Below are 25,584 nucleotides of genomic sequence, written 5' to 3'. Positions count from 1 at the left end.
TACCCCATCTTCAGTCATGTTCTCCATTTCAAATACCTCCTCTGCTCTCAAGCAGTGACCAAAACCTTTCCATGGTATTTTGAAGGGATGCCAGTGATTTCTTATGGCAGGGATTCATAGGAGGGGAAGCTGGTGTGCATACTGCTCAAATAAACTGTGCTCAATCAAGTAAAAGGGGGGATGTCAGTGCTAAGGTCATAGTTAAAGCCAGTCTGGAATTTGCAGCCAAAAGAGGAATCAAATCCCCCTGTATCAAACTTCCCTGGCTGAGTTTAATCTCCAGATTTTAGAAACTAGCTCTTGCATAAGGCACAGAGGGGTTAACATTATTTTCTGGCATAGCAACTAATTTCTAAATTATGTTCATTTTCTTTCTCATTTATTTCTAAATAATTGTAAATACCAGACTTTACAGATGGAAGATCAGATGGCACCTCAAGGTTTCTGTTGTTTTGTACCTGGGGAATTTCAGGCACCACAAATCATTCCTCCTGCTTCGGGTGGCAGGTCCGAATTATGCTGAGTTTAGCCAAAGGGAATGGTTGGGTTTGCCAGTAATGTGAGTTTAAAAGCCTTCCACCTCTTGCATTGCTCACCTGATAATAGAAATTACGGAGGTGGATTTTCAAGGTAACAGGGGAGTGAGATGTGTGGGATACGGGTGCTGTGCACATGATGTGACGAGCAAGTGACAGCACTGGGTGGAAGTGGCTAAGCCCCACTAAGCCCCAAATGCTCCAGTACCTCTGCAGTACAGGAGGAATGGACTAAGCCTGGCTCTGGGCCCTGAGGTTCTGCACCAGATCAGCAGTGTTTGCAGCTGTCCTTGCAGAAGTCTCGCCCATGTCACCTTCACTCTCCTGCGCTCAGCCCATGCCAAAGGAGCTGCAACTTTGTGCTGGTGTGCACCAGCCCTGACTGCCCCACAAAGCTGAGGCGAGAGCAAGGGGCTCCCTCTGAGAGCTGACGCCATGGGGTTAAGGGCTGCTGGGCTTTTACCCTTCCAGGAACCCAGCCCTGCTCCTGCTCACACAGTCTGTCCCTGGCATGTGGTTTATCTGCACCTCGGGAAGCTCAGCTGGCAGGGCAGAGGGGTGCAGGCAGCTGCAGCAACGGGATTGTGTGAGGCAGCATGGAAGGGGAAGGAGAGCTTACACAGGAGTTGTTCAGGGTTTGAAAGTTGGGGTCTGCCCAGGCTTTGTCAGCTCACAGATCCTCTGTTTCTCCCTGCTTGGGTCCAGATTGACTACAGAGCCAGTTTTCTCACCTCTCCCCCTTGGAGCTTGTCAGTCCTGCAAACCCACAGAGAACATTACAGACAAGCCCGCACCTACACTTCAATATCTTTACCACCTCTTCTCATGCTGCCCTCCTTACTGTCCCACACATCTCCCCTTTCTCCTTCCCTGCTCCCTCACTGCCTTTATTTTTTCCTCTGTGCCCATAATATATAAACTCTCCAGTGATTCTGTATAAATGAGCAGTGAAAGAGCTGAGCAAGAGTTAGAAAACAGGAGAAAAGAGTTAGTCTGTGCCCTAGGAACAGCAGAATATAGAATTAATCCAGGACATGGTCTGGAAAAGGAGAGAGAGAAGGGGAGTCAAGTAAAGAGGTCATACAGAAAGCAAGGCGGTATGTGAAGATTTAGGGCTTTGCAAGACACTAGGGGAGGAACAGAGATGAAAATACATGAGCCATGCCATCTGTCAATGTTTGCACAGAAATCCCACCAAACCAAAAATACTGTTTAAAATCCATTAAAGTTGCTCGTGGCACATCCCACCAACAAAAACATTAGAAAGCCATGAAGTCCCTGGCCAAGCCTTCACTTAGGTTTGAAGCCCTTAACCGCAGTTTCACGTTCGGCACATCACCCCAGCGACTTCTAGAACCCACAGGCTTCCTCCCTCCCTTCCCACTTGAAACCTTTAACCTGAACCCTGCACGCAAACCTCTCCTGCCAAGAAAACAAAATGCAGCATCGTTCTTCCTCAGTGCACCACCTAACTCACACCAGCACAGGCAGCAGGGGAGAACTTGTCCAAACTTTGAACTCTCCTACAATAGATTCCCACTTAAAAACAAACAAGAACCATTTGCATCATCGTACATAGCTCCCTCCCACCAGCTGCTGAGACCATGTACCCTGAATTCCTGCTTCTCAGGGCACCACCAATCCACACAATTGCTCCTCCTGCAAACCACACTGCACATTTTGAGTTTACGGTTAGGCAGCTTGTGTGGGGACAGGGGGAGGAGGTGTGTGGGTTGTGGGTGGTGGATGTGGCTGACGTAACGTGGAGAAGGTGAAATCATGCTCGCAGATAGCTGAAGGCTACATTAGCAACTTCATTGAGTATTTCTATGGCTTTGGAAGTGCCTGGTTAGGTAAGACATTCTTTTTTTTCTCTTTTCAGTAAATTTTGAGGAAGGAGGAAAGTGGTGGTAAGGAGTAACCAGTAAAACATAAGAAAATAATAAGTCGCCATTTTTTCGAAATTGTTGCTTTGTTGACACATTAAGGTCACACCTGTTGGCTTCACTCTCCCACTGTGAATGAAAGTGCACTTCTGTTTTGGCCAGGATGTGTCCCTATCATCTCATGAAGCTCTGGGCTGCTGCAGCATTGGGTAGGAGGAGCAGATGTCCTGAGACAGTGAAGTCATTGGTTAAAAAACAGGACTCAACTGTATTTTGCAAAGGTAGTAAAGTAAATTATTCCAAAGGGATAATCTCACAGTGCAGAAACAGTAGAAAATATCTTGAATCACACCCTCTGCTCACAGTTTTCACCATCTTCCAACATTACTGCACATGCATGTTTTAGCACTTTTATCCATTTTTGGCCAACCAGAATTAAGCTGGAATTTTTCTAAATAGCTGCTGATTGCAAGTGCACCCACTTTTCCATACGGGCTGTAGCTGAGTACCGAGAAATTCAGGCCTTTATAATCACTAGCTTTTTCTGAAAGTGTCTCCCATGAGGTATCTATCCAGTGCACTGGGCTTTGTCTTTAGAGTTCTCACAACAGGGAGGGAGCAAGAGCACCATTTTTCTCCGGATGTCAATATCTGTAATGAGCATTGCAGCTGGTTTTAAACTAAAAAAGGGTAAGTTTAGAATGTAGAGTTCTGCAACTGGGGAGATCTGGATCCTCTTTGCACCACTATAAAAGAAGCAAATATGATGTATCACCATTTAGTAGGGTAGGACCCTAAATGGTAGGCAGCAACTAGAGTGGTAAAGAGCAGAGCTTGTTCAGACAGAAAGAGCAAAAGCCCCTGCTGAAACCCAGCAGTCCTGCCCTTTGCAGGGTGGGCTGGCTGGGCACTCTCCTCTGGCAGCCAGAGGGATGCTTCCAGCCAGACGCTGCCTTCAGGGCAGCACTTCCCAGCAAATCACAAGGCTCTGGGAGAATCTCTTTGCTCTTTAAATGCCTGGGTTTTTCTGCACGGTTTCCCCAAAAGATACCAGTTGTAATTTTAGTGGGTCCCCAGTTCAACTTACCTCATTTAGCAATAACGGTAAGTTTAAAAAACTTTTAACATAATCGTGGACATGAACTTAGTGGCGCACAAATTACAAATTACCCCGCATGAGAGCTGATTTGATGGCCTCTGGAGCCAACGCAAATTTTTCCAGCAATCCAGCGACGGGGACAGATATCTGGGAGACTTTGGATCAAGCCAAAAAATTCTACATCTGCTAAATGTTACTCACAAGGTGCCAAATATTGTGCTGGTATTACGAGGGCTGGATCATTATGCATAGCACAGGAAGGGTCCACTGTTTTGAAGTGAGTGTTTGACCAGGCACCAGTGGCCATACATGATGGCAATAGAGAAGTAGACCACACAAGAGCATTTGCACCAAGTGACTGGCATGGTTGTTGGTGCAGAGACCACTGACTGATATGAAATGAAATGAAATGAAATGAAATGAAATAAAATAAAATAAAATAAAATAAAATAAAATAAAATAAAATAAAATAAAACAAAGCAATGACATAGTATAGCATAAAGCCACGTTACACAAAATAAAATAATGAAATCGCGTGTTGCGAGGGTTTCCCATCCGGCAGGAAACCATTTCTCCAACAGGAGGAGCTCTTTGCTTTGGTGAGACGATGTCAAAGGAGTGGCCACAGTTTTACTCCAAACCCCCTCCTCCTCCTTCCCCTCCCGCCCCTGTTTTATACGAGAGCGGCAGCTTAATTGATTTGATAACAAAATAAACAGCAGCCGAGGGCTGCCCGCGGGAGACGGCAGAGGAAGGTGATGGATGCCCGCCGCACGGCTCTCCCCGGCCGCCGCTCTCCGGACCCGGCGGGGAGCGAGATGCGAGCTGTCCCTGCGCATCCCGGTACCCCCGTCCGGCACTCCGCAGGGGCGCAGCTTGCTCCGGGCTCCGCGCGGTTCGCAGCCCTCCCGGCGGGCCGTGGCTGCGCGCAGCCGGGAGCAAGGCTTTCCCTGCCGTTCCGCGAAGGAGCAGCGGGGGGGTGCCGTGCAAAGGGGATGGCAGACGCGGCATCAAGTCCTGCCCTGGGGGCTTCTGAGCGGAGCGAAGGGTCAGCGCCTGGGCTTTCTCCCGGCGCCAGTGCGGGTGATGTTTTATTGTGCTGGATCCCCTCGCTGCGCCGAAACTTCGGGGGTGGGGGGAAACGGCCCGTACGTCTGATTAGTCTGGGGGTGGATGTCCGGCCTGAGTTTGTAGGATAACTCTTGCCTTCAGGACAGACGCTGCTGTCGCCTTAAACGTCCCAAACTCACTACGGAGAGAAGCTGCCTCCTACTCGCGGGTCGCCCCGCTAAGTCATCCTTCTAACCGCGGGCAATGTAGGGCTCGCCGCCGGCCTGGCATCTCCCACCTCACTTCCCACCCGTGCAAAACCCCCCCGCAGCCGCCCCAAGCGATAGTGGCTGGCATGACAGCACAAATTAACCTGCTGTCCGTAAAGGCACTTCACTATAATTCTGGGAACGAGCGGGCCGAGAGTCCGCGCAAAGGTTGCCACGGAGGGAAGCCGCCGTGGGGGCTGAGCTTGCCCGCAGGGTATGTTTGTGACGGGGCGGGGGGGGAGGGGGGGAAGTGGTTCCCGAGCAGCCGCAGCAGCAGAAGGAAAAGCTGCCGAAATAGCTGCGCTAAGCGGCGCTCGGCCACAGCCGTGCCCTCCCCAGGGGGCTGCCCGCGACCCTCGTCTCCCGCGGGCTGCGCTCGCCCTCCCGGGAGTATCCCCACATTGACCCTCCGATCCCGTCCCTGCCTCAGGGGCGTCACTGCGCCTCCGCACCCTCCGGTGTCCCTTGGGCAGCTGCAGAGGAGCTCGGAGCCCAGCGATCGCGGGCGGGGGCTGCGGGATCCCCCGCAGCTGCCCACGCGTGTGCGGGCGGCCGGGCGCGGACGCAGAGGGCAGGGCAGTGGGCAAGGCTTCCATCTGCTCGCGCCTTCCGGGATTAGCGCAGCCACGAGCAGCAGCAGCATGGAGTTTCCAGCGCCTTGTCCGCAGTTCCAGCTTGTTTTTCTTCCTAATTATTTTTTAAAGACTCGATGACTTCTCTGTGTGGGTTGTGCTGCTTTTTTTTTTTTTTTTTTTTTTTTTTTTTTTTTTTTTGTGATTTTTTTTTTGGCTGGATGGTTGTTGGGTTTTTTCCCTCTGGTTTTGTCTGCTCTGCGCTGCAATGGGGATTTTGAGCTGTAGAACCCGAAACCTGGAACCGTGACTAATTTAGGGGTGTATTTCTTCAGTGCATTCATTTTAAGACAGTAAACCTTAAAAGATGGAGTGGAGAGGCTGTGAAAGGGAGAGAGGCGGGAACGCACTGCTGTGTCTCTGCGTGAAGTTTGATACACCCTGACACACGTACAGGGCGGTCGGTGTGCGGGGCTGCAGCTCGAGGGGTGGACAGGCAGCCAGTAACGAGCAGATTGCCGTATGATTTAGAGCGATGATGAGGTTTATCATTGAACACTGATGAATTCAGGGAACATGAGAGCTGCAATTGACATTCCTAAAAACAATTAAATCGGTGGGGAGTACTGCTGGAAAATCGATACGGCCCAATGTAATACGGTTTGACTATAAACAGATTCCTCCCGTAGTAATAAACCATGAAGTGAGTGTGAAGTACCGCGATTCCCTGGCTAAAAAGAGGTCTTCTCCCTTCAGCGTCTTAAAACACATCCCCCCTCGCCCTCGGCAATGCTCCCCGGCTCCCGCGGTGCGTCCTGGTGAGCCGGGGCGACGGTACCAAATATCTTTGTGAAATTCTCCAGCAGCAAACGTTCATAACCCCGAGGGGAGGTCAGGAGAGGTATTTAAATAGCTTCCCGAATAAGTAGTGAGCGCCTTTGGTCTTGGACGAAAATAAACTGGGAGTTAAGCTTTAAATATCCAGGCTTGATTTAAGAGCAAGATGCACTCGGCTGAGTGAGCTCTCGGGCTGGCCCTCCGAGAGGAGGCCAGAGAAAGGATAGGGGAAAGGGAACTGTGAGGGAAGGAAGGGAAAAGGGGAAGAATGAGGAATGGAAGGGAAAGAAGGCCCCCGGGCCTCGCTCGGGCTGTGCCGCCCCCGCTGCTCGCCGCTGAGCGCGGAGGCGACGTTTCCTGCGTCCCCTCGGTCGGAGTTGGGGGGGTGTGGGGGACCTCGCCGCCGCCACGGCCCCGCACCGCGTGGAGGCTTCCAACAGAGGGCGAGGGAAGCCCGTCTGGGCTCCGAGTCCGCGCGGGGACCGGGATCGACACGGGGGCCCAGGGACAGCTCTGCTTCCCGGGACCCCCCCACGCCGCTGGCGGCTCCCACTAGAGAAAGGCTGAGGGGAGGAAAAGGGGAAAGCGGCGCCAGGCAAACCCCGGGGGCGTTTGCGGAGCTGGCTTTTATTTCGGCTTTGGCTGGCGAGCGGAGCGCTCGGGGCCGCCGAGCCCCGCTGTGCCCGCGGCTTGGCACGGGCAGGCAGCGCCGGCTGCCAGCGCCGCGCCGCCCTCCGCGGGCTGCGATCGTGCGGTTTGCAAAGCAGCGGCTGCACGCCGGGGGCCCCCGCCCGCGGGCGGGAGCCGGGCGGCGGCCAAGCCCCGCCGGGGACGCCTGGCAGGGCCCGGGGGCAGCCGCCGTGCGCCGGGCGGGGGCGGAAAGCGCCCGCTTCCCGCGGGACCGCCGCTCTCCGCCAGCTGCGAGGGAAACAGGATCCCGCTGCCGTGCGCTGCACGGGAGCCTGTTCCTGGCAGCCGCCGGCTTCCCGGTGCCTCCAAGGAAGAGGATACAATATTGAATATTGTTTGTGCGGCCGGGACAAAATATCCAGGGCTGACGGGGATGGGGGAGGGGGGAGGTTCGTCCGCCCATGATGAATAATCCGGGCCGGCCTCCCGGCTGTGGCGGCCAAATCGCTCTTGAATCTGCCAAGAGATCAGCCGCTACCTCTGCCCGCTCCTCGGGCGCCGTTGGCCTTTCCCCGGCTGGCTCTGGCAGCACGCACATCGCAGCCGCCGAGCGCACGGCGCTGCCTCCGCCGGGGCCACCCGCCCGGGGCCCGGGCCGCAGGCTCAGCATCAGCCTGGAACGGGGAACGGGGATATAAAGCGTGGCAGCGAAGTTTGGAGAGGAGTGGGGGTTTCCCCGGGCTGGGGATGCCCGGCGGCAGGTGGAGGCTGCGCCGCCGCCCCGCTCAGCCCGGGGCTGGGGCCACTGAGGGGAGCGGAGCCCCGAGCTGCGCGGCGCGGGACCTGCTGACCCTTCCTCCCCCCGCCCGCCTGGCCGTCTGGTGGGAACAAACACAAGCTGTTCCGGACCGGGGCCGCGCAGCTGGCCCGGCGGTGGCGGCGGAGCTCTGCCAAAGAGGCCGCAGGGAAGGTCCTCGGGTTTCCCGCAAGCGCACACATGCTGCCGCCCGGGCGCGGCGCTGGGACCGCTCCCAGCGGTCGTGAGCGGCGGGGGCCTCGTGTGTGTGTGCGGGGGTGGGGAGGCGGGGGGGGAGCTTGTGCGGGTGGTGACGTGCCCGGAGAGCAGCCGGGGACGACGGGCGGCTCCGTGTGTGTGGAAGTCTGAGGCAGCGAGTGCCTGCGAGACGATGTGCGTGGGGAGAGGGAGCGTGCTGCGAGGGAGGCGGTGCGCGTGTGCCTGCGTGGGAAACCCTGCGCTTGTGCGATCGCGTGTGCGGGTCAGCGTGAGTGTGTGTGGCTGTGTGACACAGCCCGGGTGTGAGAAAGGGAACGTGAGAGGTCCTCGGCGTGTGTCCCAGCTGAGAGAAGCAGCTAATGTGTGAGAGCTGCCGTGCTTCCCCGGAGGATGCAGTGCCCGTGCGAGAGGGCCATCGAGTGTGCGTGGGAATAAATGTGCGTGTGACACGGAACGTGAGTGTGACACGGAACGTGTGCGTGACACGGCACAATCGAGAAGCGGCAGTGTGTGTGCCACACGGAGCGTATGCGTGACAAGGTGTACGAGAGGCGGCGTGCCCGTGTGACTCAGCGTGCGACCGTGTGAGTGCACGCGTGGGCGAGAGCTGCCGAGCCGCGCAGGGGGCGGACGCGCGGCGGGGCCGAGGAAGCTGGGCAGAAACTGTGCCCCGCTGCCGCGCTGGCGCCCTGCCCGGGCGGCCCCCACTGCCGGGACCGCCCGCGGAGGCTGTTTGCCACCGGCGGTCCCGTCCCTTCGCCGGACTGAGCCCACGGGCCCATCCGCCTCCGCGCAGCGCAGCGCGGCCAGCGCCCGCCGGAGGAGGGAGCTCCCGGGGCAGGCGAGAGCCGTGGCTGGGCGGGCAGCGGGCCATGGAGGAGGGACCCCACGCCCTTCCCCTCCCGCTCAGCGCCGAGGGCCGTTCTGCCCGTCCCCACCTTGTTTATGTGCGGCAGGAACTGGGATTTTCCATCTGCCTGCTCCGCTGGTCGTGACCTCCGCGCAGAGCTCGCAGGCACCGGCTCTCGTGAGTGGGGCCGGAATGCAGGGGCAGCGGGAGCTGCTGCCGCCTCCCCGGAGCAGGACGCTAATCCTCACACGAGCTCCCGGTGTGAAAAGGGGACGATGTCAACAGCGGGGTGAAGGGATGGAATTGGCGGTGGGAGGCCCTGGAGACCTGCCCTTCCCGGGGAACCCTGCCAGTCCTGTCCTGCCTCTGCACGTCCAACCACTTCGGCACAAGTTTGCGTTTTCCTGCCTCGGCCCGATCCCTCCTGCCAGAGACAACATAGGCCCTTAGAGGGGTTTTGTGGGGGAGGGAATCCCCACCTTACTTACACCACAGGGCGCAGGCAACCCCGCTGTGGCTGTTGAAGCGCTGCCGGGAGCAAGGCCCTCAGTTCGGCACGGGAATCTGCTCCTGCTCCTCTGGATCCCAAAAACACGAGCAGCTGCATGGGAGGGATGCTGCGCTGGTACGGGCGCCTGTTCCCACTTGCGGCTGTGTGACTCTCGCCCGAAAGGGTTGGCGGGAGGGTGGGACACGGACACCGGTCCTGCTTGCTCTGGCAGGGGGGGAGAGGGAACGCCGAGGAGCCGCGCAGCCCCGGCCATGTCCGGTTCTCGGATCCGCTCATCCTCGCCCGCTCCCGGACACGGGCTAGCGAGCGCTGCCTGGCCGCTGGGCTCACCCCCGGAGGGGCGGGGGGTGCCGGCGGGCTCTGCATGGAGGCGGCAGGAAAGCAGCGCTGCGAGGGAGCAATGGCTCTCCTCCTCCTGCGCTGTAGAGCAGAGGCTGGCTCTGTCTGAGCAGCCAGCAGTGATAAGAGCTGATTTACAGGTAGGGGTGAAACGTGCTCTGAAAATCTCGTGACACTTTCCTCCGGTGGATTCAAATAATATATAAAGACCGTGAGGTGGCGATCTCCCGGGTAGCTCCTAGGATGCGTGGCGTTGTTGTTAACACATGTTTCAATTTTGGATTGAGACTGTCAATTACCCGCTGAGCTGCGAGTCTTAGCCTCAGGCGGGCTGGGAAGAGGGGGACGGGTGTATTTATTAACCTCTCAAGCCTGGCTAAGATGCGCTTCCAGCCTCTCTCTCGGCCTTTCTCGCACCTTCCCTCTGACTCTGCAGGTGCCACCCGGGTTGCCCCGGCGGCTTCCGCTGCCCTTGGCAGCCGTACTTTGCCTCCTCCGGCCCCTTCAGAGGCTCTCAGTCCTCACATCGGCGCAGCACCGCAATGAGCCCCACAGCTGCGGGGAGAGGAGGCGGCTCGCCCCGGCCGAGCTGGAGGTGGCTGTCTTGGCCAAAACGACCCCGGACGGAGCAGGGAAATGCACGGGCAGCGTTTCCGCTTGCTTCCCAAATACACTTTCTTTCTCAGTCGGAAAAACAGTCCAGCTCTCCTTGGCACAGCCGATTTGGTTTAGGGTTTTTTCCCGGAGCGGAAGAGACCACTATCTCCCCGGGGGCATAAGCAAACAGCTCCGAGAGCCTGCTCCAAAGGCTGAAGCGGAAGGGCTGACAACATTTCCTCTGGTAGCAGAGATCTGCAGGCAGATCGCTCGGGAAGCGCATCGCCCCCTCCCGCGGCGTGCCCTCGCCGCATCGCACGGTGCCTGCTAAGCACTCCGCGCCGTTTGCAGAGGAGACTTCTTTCTGGAAGAGCCCGCCCGCTGCCCTGGACCCCGCCTCGCACCTCCCCGGGGACGCTCCGCCAGAGCAGCCCGGGGAGGCCCCCAGCACCGCGGTTTGCCCTATTTGCGTCTCCACCGTTCCCCTGCAGTCCCCTGAAAACAAGCCACCCTAACTCGCTCAGCGCAGCGCCTCTGCCGCTTGCCTTTCCTTTCCCTTTCCTTCTCCCTCCCCGCCCTGACCTCCCAAACTTCTCTGGTCGGGGCCGAGTCGAGCCCGGCGACCCCCGCACGGCCCCGTACGCCTCTCAGTGCTGGGAGCCGCGAGTGCGTCTCTCCGCACCAAGCCTCCGTGACGAGAAAGGCATCGTAGGCAGCCTATAAATAATTTCCATTATGTTCAGCTGACAGCGCGAGGCGATTAATTTTAATAGCTGTATATTTGCCTGTTTCTCCTAATGCTCTGTAATGAGATGAGAAGCCATCCAACCCCAGATGGCTCCAGCCGCCTCGTTATTTATTTATTTTGTGTGTGCGTGTGTGCAAAAGAGGGGCGAAGGGGAGGGGGGGTGGCGGTTCCTGCGGGACCGGCAGGCCCCCCCCGGAGCTGCCCCTGTCCCCGCCGCTCCCGGTATCGCCCCCGGTACTGCCCGCGGGCCGTAGGAGCCATCATGACACTGCACATTCAGCCGCCGGGGCTCGGCCACTCGTGCGCGGGGCCGAGGCAGGCAGGACCGGGGGCCGCCACCGGCTGGGTGTTTCGGGAATATTTATTTATTCTCTCCGGTCGCGCAGAGAGTGACTGCGGGAGCGCCGGGGGCCGATCGGCGCGGGAGTAAATGCAGTGGATCGATGTCGTTCGGGGTGAGGGGCGGGCGAAGGGGACCACGGATCAAAGCCCATCCTATTAACCTAAATTTCGGTTCTGCGTGGCCTGCGGTCCGGGGGCCGGCGGGAGGGGAGCGCTTTGTGGGAGCCGGGAAAGCGAACACGCCGCCCGCCGCCGGCACCAGCCAGCGACGTGGTGGTGGTGGTGTGTGTGTGGCGGTGTGACAAAGCCTCGCCGCGCTGAGCAAGCTGTCCCTCAGCCCAGGCGGCGGGCGGGGGAAGGGGAGGGTGAAGGGAGGTTTCGACATGTAGGAACGGTGGAGCGAGTCCCAGATTTGGGGACTCCAAAGCGGGGGAGGGGGAGAAGGGGGCATTCTCTGGTAGGACGAGGCTGCTTAACCAGGTGGAACAGCACCGAGGCGAGCACCTGTGTCTTTTTCTAAAAGGCGTGTACTGATAATTACGAGAGTTAATTGCATTGCTTTGAAGGTCATTTGAAGTTACGGGGCTGTGTTTTCTTTTCAGGCTAGCAGACAATGCCCGTGCACTGTTTTAAATGTAAATCAGAGGGTATCCGCATAAACCTGTATTGTAGGATCGAGGCGTAATGGATTCACTCCGGCTGTGCCTGAGCTCGCCACAATACAGCTGAGCAGCCGAGCTGGGAGCGCGCCGGGGTTTCTCTGCGGAAACGCAGTTGCTGAAGAACATGAAAAGCATTAAATCGTGACGGGAAGGGGGCGGCGGCGGCGGGGGGAATGCGTTTACGCTCGGGGGGGAATCTCGGGACCGAAAGATGCGTTGCTGCGGCGCAGCCACCCGTCGCTAGCAGCCAGGAAGTTTCTCACCCCGAGGAGACACGGGGCTGGCGTGTCACGCACCGTGGTACCGGCGGGGACGGCCCTGGCATCGCTCCTCCCGCGGGCGTGGAGAGGCATCGTCCCTTGTTTGTTGCCATGCCCCAGCTCGGGCACGGCCATTCCCAAAGGCTGCTCGCTCCTGCGGACGGCCGGGGAAGAAGGGCTGGTCTCCCCCAGGCTCGGAGGACCTTGTTCTTGCCGCCCCCTCCCCAGTGTGGGGCAAGTTCCGGCCCGGCCCGATCCAGAGGAATGTGGCATAAGGGGGACCAGCCCTTAGCCCATCCCCACTGCCTCTGAGCCTTCATTAATCGCACCGCCCGGGGCCGCGGCGTACCGCCGAGCTGGCCTTGCCATGCGATTAACCCGACGCCCCGGGGTACGGCTCTTCCCGGCGGCGCTGACAGCCCGGCCCCCGTTGCCCCCGCTCCGGCACCTGCGAACAGCCCCGCCGGAGGCGAGGACGTGCGGAGGAGTCCGCAGAGAGCCTTTCTTCTCTCCCCCTTTCCCCACTAATAGCAGGGCAACGCTCGCAAGACGGTCGCGCCGCACGGAACAAACGTTCATTGATTTCCATCCCCGGGCTGCGGAGGAACGTGGGGCGCCTGGGGAACGGGCAGCCGTGCCGTGCCGCGCTCCCGGCCCCGCAACAGCGGGGGCGAGGGGGGCACGAACCGGGGTGGCACCCGATCGCAATCCCAGTTGGGAGGGTGTGCGCACATCCGCGGGGCCGCCTGTAAGGGAAGACGTTCCTCTCCCCAAGGATGTGCCGGAGGTTCGGGGCTGCCTCCCGGACGAGCAGGGGGGCCGCGAGGCGAGCGGCGGCCGCGGGAGATGGGGTCTGTCCCTTCCCGCGATGCCGGGCCACCCTCATGCAGATCGCGCCGTGTCACCTCCCTGATGGCAACCACCACCCGCCTCTCCAGAAAAGTCGTCAGCCCGGTACCGCCGCTTTCCCCGTTGTCCACGGCAACCGGCGTATCTGATTGAACCTCGTTGTAGGCAGTGACACCCGCGTAATGGATCATCCTGTCAGTGCTTTTTTATCACAGGCATTTATTTTGGTCACGGCTGGTGATAACTTTGGTGTTTATCCCTTGTGTCGTTACGGGCCCTGCCACGATCTCCCTTCCGCCCTCCCTGCCCGGCGGGAGTGCTGGGTGTACAGGCTAGTCCGGGACGGCGGCTCCCCCCGCCCGTCCGGGGACCGCTGCGAGGGGCGCCCCGATAACCCCCACTCCCGCCCTGGGCTCCTGCGGCCCCGGCTGGGGACGGATCGATCTGTTTGGTTTGGTTTGGTTTGGTTAAGCGCCCTCCCCCGATCGCCCCGGCCTCCCCGGGGCCGGGTTATCTTGGGTCATGCTGGCGCGGAGCGCCGGGTGCGGTAAGAGGCTCCGGCGGAGCCCTGGTGCAGGAGGGAGCCGGGGGAAGAAGAAAGTGCCGTTCGCAGTTCTCCATCAATCCAGACACTTCAAAAGTAAATAAAGCAGCGCAGGGAAGGGCCTCCAGGGAGGGGAGAGAAGAGGCCTCTGACAGCCGATTGTCCAGGGCGGAGCCAGGGCTATTTCCAGCCCGGGAATAACAACACTTGGGCTGCGGTGGCTCCGACCCGCGTGTCCAGGAAAGACCGGATCGGGGTGTTTGTTTTGCTTTTAATTATTATTTTGACGGCAGGCTGACGCAGCGCAGGCAAACAATAACCCCAAGCTGTCCGAGAGGGGCACCGGGGAGCAGCGCCGCCCCAGCCCGGGGGGAAAGAGCCCAGCGAGGGGGCGGGCGCGGGGCCAGGTTTGCTGCCTCCCGCGGAGGTCGGGGCCGGAGCCACGGGGCCTGGAGGAACCCGCTGGGGCTGAGGCGGCTGGCCGGGGGCGGCCCCGCGGCCCCGCAGGGAGGCAGCGCGGCGGGCAGGGAGGGCCTGTGAGAAGCAGGACCGGGGCCCCCGGCGCGCTTGCGGGCGGGGGTGTGGGGGGAGGCCGCCGCTCTTATCTGGGTCACTGGGGTTAGAGGGAGCAGCTGATAGAAACAGAGGAGCTGAGCTCCCGCTGCTGCAGAGATAGAGCCGCGATATGGGCCAGGCAGGCACCGAGCTGGAGGAAGGGCGGGAGGGAGGGAAAGAGGGAGGAGGAGGCGGCGGCTCGTTCCGGCTCCCGAGCCGAGCCCAGGTGCGCTGTGGTTTCCCTGCGCTTAGCGCTGTGCTCGGCGGCGCCCCTTCCCTCGCTCCCCATCCCCCGTCCTCCTCCCCGTCTCCCTCCAACGTTTAACCCTTTCCCACCTCCGCGGGGCTGGAGGCTGAGGCGTGCGTTGGCCCGGCCGCGTCCCCTGCGGTTCCCCACTCCCTCCGTGGCAGAGACTGATCACGGTAGGGGAGAAACGGGGGGGGGGGGGGAGCGGGGGGGCGGGGGGGTTGGCCTTGTGCTGCCGAGCACCGCCCTCCCGGGACCCGGCTTTGTACACACACACTCACGCACACACACACCCAGCTGCGCTGAGCCGAGCCAGCCCCGGGGCCAGCCCCCGCCTGCCGCCGCCGCTGCCCGTGCGGCCGATCTCGGTTACAGCCAGCTGCTCAGCGGGGTTGGCTGCTGCAACCGCCGCCTTCCTCCTCCTCCCCGGTCCCCGCCGCCCTTTTCCTTCCTGCTCGGGTTGAGCTGCCCCGGAGCTCCCCTGGCTCGCCGGCGGCGGCCAGTCCCCGCTCCCGGGCAGCTGCCGGCGGGGAGGCGGATGCGGAGCGACCGGGGAGGGGAAGGGCTCTCGGAGCGCCCCCATCGCGCGCCCAGCCCTTTAATCAATTTCACCCTATTAATTATTAATTTTACGCCAGTCAAGCTTGCCCAGGAGGAGCGAGGAGGGGGAGGGGAGGCTGATGTCAGTCGGAGGCGGCGGCGGGGCCGAGTGCCAGGCTCCCCGCTCAGCCCCGGCCCAGCAACTTTCGGCTCCGCTGGCTCGGGCAGCTCCGTTCGCCGAGAACCGGGGGAGGCGGCGATTCCCATTCCGGTGAATGATGAGGTCCCCCCCTCGCACACACATCCACACACGCTCTCCCTCTCTCTTTTCCGCTCCCTCCCCTTCTCTCCCCGCCCGCCCCCCGTGTAGACACATCCATACAAGGGCCCATTGCATCGTAGCGATGATGGATCGTGCCTAGCGGGGGTGATTTGGTGTTGATCGCATATTATCACGGGCAGGTTGGACTGGTTGCTGATGGACGGCTTTCTAGCAAGCCGCTCCTTCCGACGCTCGGGGAAGCAGCTCGATCGAAAAAGCAGCTTGCTTTTAACTCCTTCTCTCACCAGAACGCGTAGGGCAAAGCTTAGCATCTGTCACAACAGCTCTCCGGATAGCACTTTTCCCTCCTCCCACTCCATTTTCGCCGCGGCAGCCCCGCCGCCGCCTGGCTCTCCCCGGCACTGGGCGAGCACCGGGCAGGATTGGGGGGGCTGGCGACGAGGGCTACCCCGACTCTTCCGCGGGCGAGCTGCCTGCCGGGCGGCGCAGTGCCCTGGCGGAGAGAGATGTACGTGAGGGTACCCACACCCGGCCGGGGAGAGCCCCCAGCCCACCGCCCGGACTCGGTCCCCGCCTGGAGAGAGCTTCTCTCTCTCCCTCGCCTCCTTCTCGCCTATTTTTTATGTAAGTTCCTGCAGATACAAAGGCGGTTTCGTAATGCCTCCCGTCTGCGAGGACCGGGGACCTTGGCTAACCTTTCGAAAAACTGATTGCAAGTGCCTGGTAGCGGCCCGCACTGACCGCACAAGGCACCAGGGGAGGGTCAGCGTCTCGGTGGCAAGCACCGAGGTAGCCATGGATCCGCTGCGAAAGGCCTGCTCGCAGCCTGCCTCCCCAGAAACGCTTCGTGCGAACGCTTATTCTCTGGCGAGAGAGGAGGGCGGTGGAGAGGAGGCTTAACCCTTTCGCTCCGCGCCGCCAGCCGCCTCCCAGCCGCCCGCCCGCTCCGAGCCGCGCCGTGCCGGCCAGCCTGAGGCTCGGGGCACCTCCGCCGGGGCCAGGTCGGGCGCTGCCCGGGGACAAACTACTGCCACTTCTCCTCGTGATGGTGCAGGACAGGGAGCCACGAACTGTATTTTTATTTGTTTATTATTTATTTTAATTTCATTTTCTTTCTTTATTTTAATTTTCTTTTCTTTCTTCTTCTTTTTTTTTTTTTTTTTTTTTTTTTTTTTTTTTTTTTTTAACACAGGACTCGAAAGCGATGGTGCAGCGAGCTGCCTCCTTATCTCGCTCTTCGCTGCTAGTTTAACTCCTTCCGCCAGGCCCAGCACAGGTTCCTCGGGCCGGGGATTGTTTTCTGTTTGGAAACCGGAGAAGGGGGAGGCTATCGGCAGGAAAGCAATAGCTCGCTCTCTCTGGAGAGCTGCTCTCCAACAGGCAGCGCCTTGAAATCTATTTAAAGAGAGGGAAAGGCGGGGGGGGGGAAGAACAAAGGGGGAGGAGGAGGAGGAGGAGGGGGCCGAACCAGAGCCAGCCAGAAAGGGAGAAAGCGATGGATCAGCCGGTTTGCAGCGTACATCAAGCTATCACATCTGTATATGCTCCGATCGATGAAAAGGATGGATAATATTTGTCAGCTGCAGACCTTTTTCTTCTCACTTCCCAAGGAAAGGACGGGGGCTGGGGAAAGAGAGGTAATAGGGACTTTCAAGGCCAGAGGCACTTCCTGGTACAGCCAAATAGAAAAGAAAGGCTAGGGATTATTATTAATTATTTTTATTATTCTGCAGCCGTCAAAAGGACGATCAAGGGACCGTGCAGCCCTCTCTGCCCGCTTCTTCACGCTCTCACTCCTTTCTCCCCGCCTTTTTCTTTCTTTTTTTTTTTTTTTTTAACTCTTGCTCCTTGCAGGGCTCCAAAGATTAACCCTTTGCTTGAGGCTTGAGGTGGGTGAGGCACAAAAGCAGATCGTGAAAGCCTTGGACTGGAAAAAAACCCCCAACCCCTACACAAGCCCAGAGAGAAGTCAGTAAAACGCACTGTTACACACAGAGCGACGTGGTTTGGCTTTAGGGAAGGCAAGAGGGGGGAAAGCGCGAGAGAGACGTAGCCTCTCTCTCTCCACCGCCCCCCGATTCTGCCAGCCCCTCGCCTGGTGCCTGCAGTTGCACTCTGAGTAAATAGTTCCCACACATGGTCCGCATTTTGCACAGCAGCAGCGTGTTTCCTCTCGGTCTCTCATTGCTGCTCTCTGAGCAAAGGAAATAAAAGAGAGAGAGAGAGGTTTAGAGGAAGTTAAAAATCAGACGAGCTGAGAAAAGACTCTGTGTTACACACATCCTGAACGAAAGCGAAAGCCCAGCATTTCTGCCCTCTGAGCGCCAAGCTCTCACCTCCTTAGTAATGTCACTAGCATATATGTTGGACATACCTCAGTAATTACTTACACCCGGCGAGATGGGCGCTCACAATAGCCGGGCTGGCTGCGGAGCCCTCCAGACGAGGCCGGCTGCCCGCTCGCCTCCTGCTCGCTGCCGGCGCGGCTGCCGGGCCGCAGCTGCATGCAGGAAGCGCCCCGGGGGAGCCGGGCTCCTTCCTCACCACCGGGGGATTCCTCTTCCCTGGAGATGGGGGTGCCCGGCAGCTAAGCCGTGTGTGCAGAAATGGCGATGTCTACACCCGCTCGGCGTTTACTTTCCCAGGGCATCAAGCATCCCTGGAGGGGCAGCGGGACGGGTGGAGTGGGGATGCTGGGTGTGCTGGGTGGGTTCCTGGGAAGGTCACCACCGTTCCCTGCACTGGGGTCCACCCCGGACCCGCGAACCGCTGCTGTCCCCGTGGTTGGGGAGCTGGAAGACAGGATGCCGGAACGGTGTGTGCTGCTTGGAAACCATTATCCGGCGTCCTCCTTTTCTTCTCCCTCCAGGCCCCGGCTCCGTCCCCGCCCGCCCCTGAGCCGGGATCAGCCAGATGATCCTCCGGCCATCGGCTGAGTGGCAGCCGCTTCGTGGGTAGCATTAGGGCTCGGCCACTCCGCGCTCCCGTGACCCCGCCGTGTCTCTCTCCCTCCATCGCAGCCTCTCCGAAGCCCAGTGCCCCACCAGCTCTCGCTGTGTGATATTTAAAAGAAGGGTTGCATTCTCCCCAATAGAAGCCCACTCGTTTCCTTGTTGCCAGGAACAAAGCGTACATTCAGAGGGGTGGCTGTTGACGGCTCCCTCTGTATAGCACTGGAAAGCGGGTGGCCTTTGGTTACTGGCAAGGAAAATTCTAATCAGGGTGCTTGTAAGCGGGGCTTTATAGAAGCTTAGTTACAAAAGGCTTACACCAGAGTAATGCAATAATTATAATAACAGCCAGGGAGCCCTAAAGAGGGTGGAATGTGCTTGTGTCTGGATGATTTTCCCCGCTCGCACAGAGAGGGACTGTTTACAGCGAGTGCCATTAAGTATCGCTGGAAACTCACCAACCGCAGACTTATTTCAATATACTTTATTGTTGTATCTGCTCTAAAAGCAACTTGCTTCGGACGACTTCTAGATCGTCCTAGAGGAGAAGGGGAGAGAGGCCACCCTCGGGTATTGGAGGAAGCTCGGAGAACAGGGGTAGTGCCAAGGGTGAGGGAGCTGCGAGCCGGGGCTCGGCCGGGTCGGGGCGGCCGGAGCGCGTTCCGGCAGGCAGCGCCGCCGCCGAACAAAGCGGCGAGGCGAAAAGGCCCCCTGCACCCAGCGGCACTAAGCCGTCGGGCTCCTGCCCCCGGAGCTGGGTACGCAGCAACGATCCCTCCGCGGCCCTCCTCGGCTGTCTCGGCCGGTAAGGGCGTGGGGACCCCGAGGGACACCGGGGCAACGAGGGGAGGAACCGAGCATCGCCCTCCCGCCACTCCGGCCGGCGCCCCGGGGCGCCCCTGGCAGCGGTGACCCCGCTGTTCCGGCTCAGCCGCTCCGGCTTGACGAGGCTAATGGGATCAGCCACTGCCCTCCGCCACCGCTGCCGCGTGTTGATTTTCCCAACCTCTCCGCCCGGCCCCGATGCCCGCCGTCCCCCAGCCAGACCCAGCTACTGCTTGGCTGCCGGCGAGGGGCCGCGGCTCCGGAGGGCAGGAAATGGCTTGGCCGGGGAGCCGGGGCGGTCACCCCGCCCCGCCGCGATCCCGGCGTACGGCGGCGGCCGGCGCGGGCTGCGGCGGCCGGCGCGGGCTGCGCCGGGAGGCGCCCCGGAGACCGCGGCGGCCCCGGGCGGGACGCACGAAGCGGGCAGAGCTCCACCGCCACCCCCACTACCAGCCTCCCTCGGCACCCCCGAACAGACTTTGCAGCCCTTTATTTTAGCGGAACAACAGAGCGCGGCGAGCAAACTGCTGCTCCGCACAGGGCAAGAAAAATGGGTTTTTAATAGGCAAGGTCGGCGTGCTTGGCAGCCGGCCACCGCGGCCGGGGAAATAAACAAACAGAGGAGCTGCAACTTCAGGACGGAGCAGAAGTTGCGCTCCCGGCGAGATGAGCCCGCGGCACGGTCCGCGGGGCGAACGTGCAGCCGCGTACGGAGCGGCCGCGGAGAGCATCTCCGGCCCCCTGACCCCTCACCTCGCCTCGGGGGCGCGCCGGCTTCCCGCGGCCCCGGGACAGGAGCAGGGCCGGGGCAAGCACCCCCCCTGCGCTGCCGGGCGCGGTGCCGGCGGGCTGGCAGCGGGCGGAGGGCAGATGGCCACCCTTGTTTATCGCGTTCCGGCGGTGCTGCACGCCTAAGCGCTGCTGTGCGGCACGGCCGGCCCCGGGGAGGCAGGAAGGGAGAGGTGGAGGGAGCGGGAGCGGAGCCTCCCGATCGCGAAGCGGCAAGACGGCGTCTGCCGGAGGGTTTGCAGCCATGCCCGGGGGTTCCCGCTCCGCCGCCGGGGCTCGGCCGTGTCGGCCCCGCTGGCCGCACCGCGGGGGCGCCGCGCTCCCGCTCTCGCGGCGCGTTCCGGGCTCGGTGCCGAGCACTCTCGGCTGCCGCGCATCAGCCTCCCCGCTGCCTCCCGCAGCCGCCTCGCTCACTCCCGGATGTGCAGGCGGCAGGGCAGAGCTGATCCCGCAGCCTCCCCAGTGGCAATGGCCCCCGGCCTTTACGTCTTGCTCGAGGAACCAGCCCGGAAAGGGCGGGGGGGGGGGGGTCTGCTCCTCCGATCGCCCTTCACAAGCGTCTCTGCAGCGTCGGCCGCCGCAGGCCCACACGGGAGGAGAGGCGGCCCCCGCCTGAGCAGGGTTTGTGCAGCCCCTCTGCTCATGGGCGTCTCGGAGGGGACATCACTTTAGCATCCAGTTGCTAACAGGGCCAGAAAAGCACCAACGCTCCCGGGGTGAGGAAGGGACTCTGCATGCCCTCAGCAGAGGAGGACGAAAGGAGCCTGTGTCAGGAGAGCCGGGAGCGAAGTCCAAGCCTAGGGAAGCTGGACGAGAGCTCGAGAAGAGGCCGGCAACAGTCGCCCCGGCGGTCACAGACCTTTCTTTCCCGGCGCAGCTGTGGCAGGAGAGGACTTCTCGCTGCTGCCATGGTTCCCACCGGAGCACGGCCCGAGCTGGGGGCCCGGTACGCCGGGACGAAGCACGGGAGTGAGCCGCGCCCCTCGAGTTTCCACGGAGCCGCGGCCTGGGCTCCCAGGGCAGCTACACAGCCACCATCATCTCTCGGACACATCGCGGCAGAGGGGAGAATCCCCCCCCGGTCCCGTCAACCCACGCCATTCCCCGCAGCTGGAGACAACGGGGGCTGCGACCGGGACGGGCTCCGGGCAGGGCGGCGGCCGCTGTCAGCGGCGCTCCCGCTCCTCACCCCCCGGACAGCTGCCAGCTTTTTGGCAGATCGCTCTGCAGTCGGCTCCCAAGGACTCCTGCAAGGGCTGAGACGGGTCACGGGGAATAGCTGAATAGTGCGATAGGCCGGCTAAAGCACGGCAGAGTAGAGCCAGGGAGAGCGGGGACCGGCCAGGGCGGAGAAAAGGGAGAGGTGCAAAGAGCCCGGGGGGGCGGCAGGCAAAGCCACCAGCCTGCAAAATGCTGAGTTGGCAGCATGCCGAGAAGTTGGGGAGCACTGCAGTCCCGACAGCCAGGGAAGGGGCCATGAAGAAGCAGCCAGAATGGGGCAAAGACTTTCTTACAGACCTGGTGTGACCCATCGTTTAAAAAAATCTGGCTTCCCCTTCTAGTGCCAGGGTGTACCTGCAGGGTAGTCTCTGCCTTTCTGTCTCTCGTCCCATTATTCCACTACAGTCGAATCCTTCTGTTGTGACCTACAGCAGCGCTCTGATTTATTTTTAATGCGTTCCGATTCCTGTTCCGTTGTCAAGAGATGCATTGAGATTCATTTTCCATTCCCTGCTTTTCATACTTCTGTTCTGCTGGAGGGACCCGCCAATAGAGTTTAATTCGATTTGATATGATTTAATGAACACCTTTATCTCTTGTTTTTAGCAGAAGGATAAATAATACAACTGCATTCAGCTTTTGCTAAATCAGACATGTTTCCCACCGAAATCCTATCTGGTGACACACACTCACTGTAACATTTCATTAACAACCCCCTTGATTTATTGATTTTTAATATTTGTATTAAATGTTGTGTAAAATTGAACTCAGGCGTTAGAAGAGATTGTGCAAGTCACAAGACATGACTCCTACTTAATTGTTATTTTTTTTCGGTCCTGGAACAACAGTTGGAAAGAGGCCGGCAGGAGGGAAAAAAATTAAAAATAAATTCTCTGGGGGGAAGGCGAGAGGAATAAAGGGCAGTGCCCGGGAGAGTGCGGGGGAGATGGAGAGAAAGTGCAGCCCTGAGGGAGAGAGGGAGGGAGGGCAGCAGGGCCTGGCCGACGCTCCGCCGAGCCCCCCAGCCTCCACAGGCCCCTCGAGGGCCGCCCCCGCCTGCCCCAGCGCCCCGGGCCGGGGCGGCCACCCGGCTTCCCACTGCTTCCCCTGCTCTCCCGGCTCGCTCGCTCCGTGTCGCCTCCCTCCCTCCTGCTCCATATGGTTTCTCCCCTCCTCCTCCTCCTCCTCCTCCTTCTCCTCTTCTCCCCCCTCCATGTTGTCTCCGTGACTCTCCCCACTCCACGCTACTTCTCCGTTCCCCGGGGGAGCGTTTCCCCGCCGCGACGTGGAGAGGCCCCGCAGAGCGGCCCGGCTCGGCCCGGCCTGGCCATAATGTCTGAGGGGCTCAGTCGGGCCAGCATGCTGAGTGGAGGGGCAAGCGGGAACAGCAGGGGAAGACTGTGGGTCAGGAGAGGGCCGTGAGGAGGGGTGACAGCCAAAACTCCCGGCCAAAGTGTTTCCCGGCAGTGCGTGCGGTACAAGAGCTTGAAGAAGTTCATCTCCCCCACACTCCCCCTCTTGTTTTCTTTTTCTCTCCTTCCCTTCTTCCCCCCCCGCCCACCCCCCGCCCCGTGGCCGCCACCAGGAATACGAGGCATTCAGAGATCAACATAATTCACCTGCATCAAAAAAAACCTCGCGAGCTATAAACTAGCAGCTGATCCTCTGCTTAGACTAGTGTTTAGCCGTTCATGCATCATGAGTGTCAAATAAATGCCTGATTGAGGCCCTCAGCGGAGGAATTAGCTTTCCTTGTGCTGGAAATGCATAATAGAGAAAGTGCTGAGGCATCCTCCCCGGAGTTAGCTCGGGCTCCGTTCCCTGCTCTCTTCATCTCGGGAGTTTTCCCTGCCTTATTCTGACTCCGTCCCCCTCCCCCCCCCCTCCCCCCCCCCCCCCCTTATCAGCATGCCCAGCTGGCCAGGGGCGAGGGAAGTTCTCCGGTGTGTCCCGGACCGAAGGGGGCCGGCTGAGGGCGAAAGGAGCAGCCGAGCATCGCTCCCGTTGCCCGGGGAGCTGCCCCGCGGGCGCTGCGGGGGCACCGCGGGGAGCGCTGCCTCGTCCGCCCGAGGGCGGAGACGTAGGCGGAGGGAGCGGGGAGCGGCGGGGGGACCCCCCTCAGCGAGCTCCTTGTCGCTTGGCCACCCTTCCGCGCCGGGGGCCTCATCCTGCCGGCGGGTACGACCCAGCCCCGACGTTTGCTGGCGAAGGGGGTGGGGGGAAGGCTGGTGCAGCGCTCGGCTCCGCCGCCCCGGCCGCCCTCCGCAGCTCCGCGCTGGGCTCGCTGCCCGAACGGGTCCGAAGTCCCTCCGGGCAGGGGACGCCGGAGGAGCTGGGCAGGCGGCCGAGGCACACAGGGGTTAACCGCGCCGCGGCCGGGAGGAGCAGTTAAAGTGCACGGGCTGCAGATGCTTTTCAGGCCTCGATGTCTACCGTTTTAAATTAAAAAAATGCACCCGGCCCGACCATGCACCAGTGACCTGCAATTTCCCCTTCTTTTCAAACTGAAATATGGCCAAACTATCTTCAAGTTAACTTAGGGGCTGGGGACGGGGGCGGGGGAGGTGGGGATTGGGGGGGAAGGAGGAAATCGCTCTGGGTTGAGATCTCTGTGTCAAGTTTCATCCCCTCCTGACATGTCTGGCTCCGTGCCAAAGTCCTGAAAATGGAAAATTGGGGAAGGGCGGGCTGTGGGGGGTGGGTGGAGGAGGGGGGGCGGGGGGGGGGGGGGGAGCGGGCCAGAGCTCTCGGCGGAGCGGCAGTAGCGAGAGGCTCTGGCCAAGAGGGATGCATGAACGAGCCCGTGTGAGCGGAGCGCGGCGGCATCTTCCGCCATCCATTCCGCCGCCCAAGCGCGTGGAAAGCCGCCGGCCGCTGCCATTGTTACCGGCGGGCGATGCGGGGACCGGAGCCGCCGCTCCGGCGAGAGACAAATAGCCCCTGACAGCGCCTCTTCGCACCCACAGCTCGGCAGATTGGATTCGGTGGACGGCCGCAGGTCTGTGTCGCTCCCTTTCGCGGGAGTTCCTTTAAATCACTGCTCCACTCCCCCCTCACCTCTCCCGGGGGATGTTCCCGACCGTCCCCCACACAGCAGCCCTGCCGCCCTCCCCTGCCCGCTCCCCCTCCCGCAAGCGGCTGCGGCCCCGCTGCCACGGCTCGGCACGGCTCGGCGCCCCCGGCCCGGCGCGGAGCTCCGCCGGGGGAGGGGGGAAACTCTCTGGTGAAATACTTTCGGCACGCTGCGACTTTGCCAGGAGGGGCCTTAGCGTCGGATCTTTTGTCTTGGGGCCTTCGGCTTCATGCCCCGGAGCGGCTGGCGGCTCTCCCGGGAAGAGCCTCTGGGCAAAGTGCCGGGGAGTCCCGGGTTGCCGCCGCGGGCAGCAGCGCCCCGGCCCCCCCGCTGCCAGCGCCCGGCCGGCACTTCTGCAGGCTCGCTCGCCTCTCGGTTCCCCTTTACCGCCGCAGGAACCGAGGCGCTGAGGCTGGGACCTGCCCTCCGGAGCCCCGTCCTGCCCGCGACGCCCATGGGTGATGAGCGTGACAGTGCCCCATGGGGAGCTGGGGGGGCGTGTGTCCCTCGCCAGCCGCGGTGCCCCCCTCCACCGCCCGTCCCGGAAAGAGGAGCAGGGGACAACTCTGGTAGCCACGGCGCTACTTTGGAGCTGCTCCCCGCCCCTGTGCCCAGTGGCCGGGCGCGTGCGCTCCGGAGCCCCCGGCACCGCTCGGAGCTGCCGTCCCCGGGGACACCGGGGAGTGCCACATCATTCGCGGGCGCCTGCAAGCGGCTTGGCGTGAGGCGAGCCCGCACTTTATTTTTTTCCATCATCACTTTCCTTGCCCCCTGCCCCAGCCGGAGCCGAGCCGGTGTGCGTGTGTGCAAGGCGAGGTTATCGCCAGCTCGAGTCATTATTTCCAGGCCGGCTGCCGCGGGAGTCTCTCCCAGGTGGAGCCGGTGCGGGCGGCCGGTACCCGGGGAGACAAAGGCGGGAGCTCGGGGTCCGACCGAAGCCCTGCTGCGCCGACAAGTGCGGGCTCGGCCGGTCCCGGTGTGGCCCCCCCGCCAGTGCCGGGGCTCTGCCGGGACCGCGGGTGCTGCCGCCGCCCCGGGGAGCCCGGGCTAGGTTTCCCGAGTTACATTTGTTACATTTCCGAGTTATATTTTCAGTTATACGGAATCTACTTTTAGGCGATTGTTTTCCCTTTCCACTTGTTTGTCTCCTGCTAGCCTCGTAAACTGCCTCATGATTTATTACCTAGGCTAAGTGCTTAATTTGTGAATATGAAACAGATTAAAAGGAGATCGCCGTATTTTAGCAGGCAGGCCAGAGCAAAGCCCAGCAGCTGTTTCGAGTTTGTAGGCATCTCCAACCTCGTGTAAGCAGCCCAGTCTGCAAGTGATCAAGGGGGTATCCCCGGGCTCTCTCCGAGAGGCCCACCGCCGCTGGCTCCCCGTGCGTGCTGCTGGAGCGGAGACCGCCACGGGATGGCCGCTGTGGGCTTTTTGGGGGGGGTACAAACACACGACTGATGCCGTCCGTCAAAGCGACACCCGTGGCTCTGGGATTCAGGACCGG

The 25,584-nt window shown here is 60.9% G+C and overlaps 1 protein-coding gene across 1 annotated transcript in view; it reads left to right on the top strand.

The window, feature by feature from the left end:
• Positions 1-23,787: 23,787 nt before the first annotated feature.
• Positions 23,788-25,584, top strand: part of BCOR (BCL6 corepressor) — an 82,230-nt gene continuing 80,433 nt past the window's right edge. Inside the window, exon 1 of the mRNA XM_048289367.1 lies at positions 23,788-24,005. The gene's annotated coding sequence lies outside the window, so the exon portion shown is untranslated. The remainder of the gene's footprint in view (positions 24,006-25,584) is intronic.

This window comes from Corvus hawaiiensis, chromosome 2 (genome assembly GCF_020740725.1).
Source record: "Corvus hawaiiensis isolate bCorHaw1 chromosome 2, bCorHaw1.pri.cur, whole genome shotgun sequence".
NCBI lineage: Eukaryota > Metazoa > Chordata > Aves > Passeriformes > Corvidae > Corvus > Corvus hawaiiensis.
The sequence above is the reverse complement of the archived record's forward strand: the minus strand, read 5'-3'. Positions and strand labels throughout refer to the sequence as shown.